Source organism: Topomyia yanbarensis, chromosome 3 (genome assembly GCF_030247195.1).
Source record: "Topomyia yanbarensis strain Yona2022 chromosome 3, ASM3024719v1, whole genome shotgun sequence".
Taxonomy (NCBI): domain Eukaryota; kingdom Metazoa; phylum Arthropoda; class Insecta; order Diptera; family Culicidae; genus Topomyia; species Topomyia yanbarensis.
In genome coordinates this window covers 355,396,690-355,402,785 of record NC_080672.1, presented here as the reverse complement: position 1 = coordinate 355,402,785, position 6,096 = coordinate 355,396,690, and the positions used below count along the sequence as shown (strand labels likewise).

General features: G+C 39.3%; 1 long non-coding RNA gene across 1 annotated transcript; it reads left to right on the top strand.

Annotated features, from left to right (window-relative positions):
- Positions 1–1,130: 1,130 nt before the first annotated feature.
- On the top strand, positions 1,131–2,883 carry LOC131690016 (uncharacterized). Its single transcript, XR_009305498.1, has 3 exons — positions 1,131–1,312; positions 1,368–1,710; positions 1,772–2,883. It is a non-coding gene; the product is annotated as an uncharacterized LOC131690016 (long non-coding RNA).
- The last annotated feature ends 3,213 nt before the right edge of the window (positions 2,884–6,096 follow it).

Sequence of the window (6,096 nt, the reverse complement as noted above, 5' to 3'; positions counted from 1 at the left end):
CAAGCCCTGTACGACGGATTGGTATACCTAGCGCGCAACGCTTCTATGAATGACGTCATCATCGACTATTTAAAGAACGGACTTGGCCAGACGCGCTTAGTTCCCTGTTGAACGGCTGGCGAAGCAGATCACTGCGCTGTGTTTTTTACAGCCAGTGTAGCTGAGCTAGAAGTCCGTCCGTGGCTGTGGAGGGACGCTATCCTGTGTCGTCCAACAGGCGACCGCTCCAACTGCTTCCTAAATGCCGCTGTAATGTTGCCAGTAAATTTTTAGTTTAACTAACACATGTATTTGCTATTTGCGCTTGAAATTAAGTAATGTAGTGGTAGTAATAAGGTTCCCATTTTGGTTTAAACGCAAGGACAGTTTTTAAAACAGGATTTGATTAATTAGTTTAGCTCATCTAAGCAATTTTATCAATTCTGTAATTTAAAAGGAATTTTACGGAACTTGGTGAATTTGGCCCCACTTGCAACTGGTATAATCAACCTGCACAAAGTGTTGCATAACGCTGGGCTGTTTTTTGGAACAAAATCATTCAGCCTTTCGCTATGCAAAATCACGATATTATGACAGATGGGCTAAGCGTGGCCGTTCCTTTCAATCGGGAAAGGCCGCGTGGAATTTTGGTGAAACGCCTAATAGTGTCGTGGTGGTACTAGTTGTCTCTTTTGCTCTACCCATCATCATCATCGTTGACTCATTTTGCATTGTACACTTGGGTTCAATGTTTGAGGCGAATGTGTTGGTAGGTAGGGGAAATGATCACGTTAAACAAAGTCATTATTTTCTAACTAATAAGTGAATGAGATATTACACTTTATGTTTCTTGTTAGACATGTTTTGTACATATCTGGTAAAAATACTTCGTCATAAACACATTTTTTCAAACATTATTCTTGATTTCTAAACATGTCCAAAAATGAGATATGTTTATAGCGAGTGGGTAAAATGAACATGTGGCGGTGGTAAAATGAACAGCTTCTGGTGACCTGCAAAATGTCCTGTATGTATGCAATGCGCAGCGTTGGAAAGCATTTTCCGATCAATGCTAATAAGCCGTATGAATAAAAATGAGCATTTGCTCAAGACAAGTTTGCTCAGCTCGATTCTGAGCAAAGTAAACTCTCGTAGCATTTGCTCAAATTGGTATGAATAAAACTTTACTTTACTCAGCTTGGACTGTAGCAAGTTCGAAATTCGAACATAGCTTTTGCTCCGTCAATTATTTGTCAACATCATAATTTTCGGGTAGTAAAAAATTTTAAGTGGAATCAAAAAAATTGTTTTAATTATTTCGTGAAGGAAAAAGGTAACGTAAGTTTTTATGGATATGAAAAACATTAATAAAACGCTCTTTTTCTTAGATATTTGACCCAAACTCTATCGAACTAATCACTAACAACCGTCAACAACTACACATACAGTAAGAAATCATGCCGTGACAACCGGAGGTTGTATTTTCTAATTTAAGTACGATTTACACGATACGTCAGGCTTCTGTCAAAGTCAAAGGAACGTCAACATTAGTTACATGCAGTTAAATGGATGTATTCACACAACATCAACGGCACGAATGTTTCAAGGTACGGAACCTGTAAATGGTTAAAAGAGAAACGCATTCAACTTATCCTAGCGGAACGATGACGTGACTTTGACGATGTGTACACAAGACACAGTTGACGGTGCTAGGTGTTGGATTAAGTCGTGGTAATTCTGTCTTAAGGTATGTAGTTATATTACTATTTACTTACTTTGTATTTTATTACAGGTAGACACGTTGATTTAATGCATTTAGTACGCTCCATTCGTTGGGCAGTAAATGGAAAAGCAGCATCCCAGACCTAAACCGAATTGGCTTAAAAGTGCAGTTAAGTAGTGATGAAAGATAAGGCACGATATAACGGAACAGCAGCATCGATTTCATCACCAAGGACTGTTATGACACCTACTGGCTAGAGCATCAGTAGGGAAAAACAACTGGTGCAGGATAGTCCCAGTATTTATCGTGGAAGTGCCCCATACAATGCACATGTAACAACGTTTAGATTGTTTGTTTTTCTTGCGGTGCAATACAATCATTGATTATATTTAACATAACGCTATGTGCATCCTGGACGATTAATGGTGGAACCTGTACTGCTGCTATACGCATAACTGTCCCATGTGTATAGGAAATCTCATAGCACATGGGACAGTTATGCTTATAGCGGCTGTGTAACTGGTGCTTCATTGAATCTCAATTGAGCTGCACACAGGCAGCTGTTCTAAAGGACGATTCAGACGATACATCAGTTTCCGTCAACGGAACGTCACCGTTCCGTCAGGATAAGTTAGATGCGTTGCTCTTGTGTTCGTTCACACGTACCGTACGTCAAAACGTCCCATGCCGTTGATGTTGTGTGTGAATGCCTTCATTTAACTGCATGTAACTAATCTCGTATGCATTGTACGTTAACGCATCGTTGTTGTCGAATGTGAGCAACTAGCTGGACGCGTAATTAGACACATCGCTCGTCTAAGGACAGCTTTAATCTAACGTTTCATTAAGCACAAGATATGTTCTATTACTCCATGTTGTAATGTAGCGTAAGCGTATAACCAATGATTGTAAATTAGCATTGCCGAAATTGGACGAATATACTGGGTGTTACATCCATTACAAATGAGGATGTTATTACTAGCAGAACATAGGTCGATAAGCACTATACTTGTGTGTGAGCGTAGGAGGCTCAGATGGATTGGATGTACGAATGAATTGAATGATTTTTTCATGATAGCATAACAGATTTGGTGGAAAACCAGATTGTTCTAAAACAATAACGATAAATCAATATCCAGTAAAAAAGTAAATAAGATTTGAAAATATTGAACAAAGAAAACAAGTATATGTAATTAAATAGTCTTGAAATTCAAATAAACAAAAATATATATATTTTCGTTATTGATGAATGAAAGATCCGAGTTGCAAAATTCACAATGGCGGATTATAGGATACAAGTATAGGGTAAGGAGACTATTTTCACTCTATTTCTATAACACCCTACGCGTTTGAACGCGTTGGTTTGATCAGCGCCTGCCATCTTTGCCCAAACCAATGGCTCAAATGGTAGTGCGGCACTCGCTTCGAGTTTTCCTTGCATTCAAGCGCGGGTTTTTCGCCTTTGTTAGATCAGTTCTCGACAAACATATGATTACGGCCTAAAAGCCAACTGTCAAAATCCACTTTGAATGGAAATTCCGGACAAACCGTTATTAGCCGAACACAGTTCACAACAGTTTATGAAAGAGAAAACTTTTCTCTTTCGGTTACTATAAACTTCTGTGATTGGCGCGTAACGGTTTGTCCGGAATTTCCATTCAAAGTGGATTTTGACAGTTGGCTTTTAGGCCGTAATCATATGTTTGTCGAGAGTTTTATTATTTTGTTGGGTCTTTAGAACGAAGCAAAGATGTTGATGCCTATTTATATGTATTCCATCGATTGTAGACCGAGTAATTGATTAAGTAGTGCTGTACCTTTCTAATAGGGTTAAAATAAGCTCTTACTCTAATTAAGAGAAAATAAAACAAAAATCAGAATAAGTCATCAAGACTTGCATAACTCGTAGAAAAACTTCACTGCGCAAAGAGTGCCGTTACTGAAGGGGCCCCTTCTGTCTGCAAGCGCCGTTTTATGCATATACATGCCATGTCAACTAAATGTGGCCTGAATGGGCCAAATCTACTTTGCATTTCGAAAAATGATATTGGAAACATATTTATCTGATTTGATATGATGAGAAATTGCATTAATGTAACCAAGTAACCTCCAAATAGTTAGGAAGAGTAAACTCACGTCAAAATATGGTTATTATATGCATGGCTTGACATAGATGTCTCAAGTACTCAAAGAAATTCGGGTAGTCCACTTTTATCTGTTGCACTCTATCTTATATCCAAACTATCATTTCATGACTTGTTACTTTTTTATATTATTCGTAAGCTTAACTGAGCCGTGTTATATATTTCGCCGGCTGGGGTCCACTAGGAGGTTGATAACAGTCTATTATCTTTCTCTGGACAAATCCACCTAGAGGCCGTGTTGAACCCAGCGGGTTGAATTTTCTCAACCAAGAATTGATCCACTGTGTTTTTGCTCCCATGTCGTATGAGGCGACTTAAAACAGGAGCCCTCGGGCTATTCTCACAGTCACGTCACCTAGTGACTAGAAGAAAATTTCCTTATATTCACTAAGTGACGTGACTGTGAGAATAGGGCCCCTCATGTCAAGTTGTTTCCCCGTGCCGAGGACTGAATGGCTGGGAAGACTAAAATATGCCAGTCGCGCACGGAGTGTCGTAAGTCTTAAGCTTACCGTGTTAAGCGAGTCTCTGATACAGTGGAAGTTTGTTTCTTCGCAAATCGTGGAGATCAAATGGTGGTCATGTCCCTAATATACATTGCGGGGTTCGCTATAGACGATTATAAGCCACAAACGCTGATGATGAAATGTATAGTGCTGTGATCAAGTATGGTTAGAGCAACACAAATTAATCTTCAGCATAAACGTACAGCAACTATGAATTTATCCCGCCTTATGCAGGAACAAAAGCTTCTATAGCTTTGGTTCAAGAGCCGTATTTCTTTAAAGGAAAATTTTATGTTGGAAAGCTATTTAACACCGTCTTCGTAGCTTTCAACAAAAATGGCATGACAAATCCACGTGAAATGCCTCGTGCATGTATTCTCGCGAATAGTGCTATTGTCGCATGTCTTATATCCGATCTTACAACTCGCGATATTTGTGCTGTCACAGTCAATATGACTTGATAACATAAACAAGAAATACGTCTATTGTTCGACATATTTGCCACATAACGAACCATCACCTTCTGATGATTTCAAAAGGGTTGTATTATACTGAGGCAGGAATGGGTTTCCCCTTATAACCGGCAGTGATGCAAATGCCCGTCTCATAATTTGGGGCAGCTCACATATTTGAGAGGCATCGAATTAATGGAATGCTTAGGTAGTACAAATCTGCATATTCTTCTAGCCAAACATGTCAAATGGTCTTAAGTGAAAATGACAGTTTCTCTTTGTTTACTTTCTCTTTCGCTAAGAACTCGTCAGTTTATACGTATGTTCATTAACTCTCAGCATAATATGCTAGTCGAAATCAGCGTTTTTCGATATATCCTGAAACAATATTGAAAAGTTTTATGCTGACGCCGTAAGAATTCAAAGAGAAAGTAAAGAGAGGCTCTCATTTGCACTTAGGACCATTTGACATGTTTGTCGAGACTTAATGCAGGAAACCGCCCAACATTTGCACTATCTGGCAGAGAAGAGGTGTTAGATGTAACTCTGCTCCGACAGTATTACGTATGAGTTGGCAAACTGGCTTGAACCGAGCGAGCTTGAACCGTCGGTATCGGATCATAAGTTCCTCGTCTTTGATCATTCGCTTGATATCGTCACATATCGTAATCCCATATCTACGAACTGGGCCCTCTACGATGAGGGCTTGGCGACTAGGTTCCAGGGCTAACTTCCACGTGACTCGGATGAGGTCGTGGATAAAATAAACACACTCATAGTAGCAGCATTCCAAGAGGATTGCCCGCTTCGAGTTATGCTTCTAGAGGAACACCTTGGTGGAATACCGTACTTGTTTGACTCAAATTATTAAGCACATGTCGAACTCATGTCGAAGAACTTAGCATTTCAAATGCTGCCTATCTTCTATGGGTACCTGGTCATTCCGGTATTACTGAAAATGAATGAGCGGACGAATTGGCAACAGCAGACGCTGCGACTGACTTCGTTGGTCCAGAACCAGTTTTACCACTTTCGATAATTATGGCTATATGAAATTCATATCAGTTTTTCCATTAAAGATAAGCCGTTCTGGCTTTATCATGGTCCCCGCACATGAGGTTTAAAATAAGGTGATCCATGGGAACAGCTATATCACTGTCAGTTTGCAAGCTACAAAATTACTACAGAAACCTATGACCATATACTACAATACATGTAACATAGTATAAAGAATAATATAACAATGATGAATTGAAAAATCGCGAATGTTTTTAAATCCAAATGGATATAAC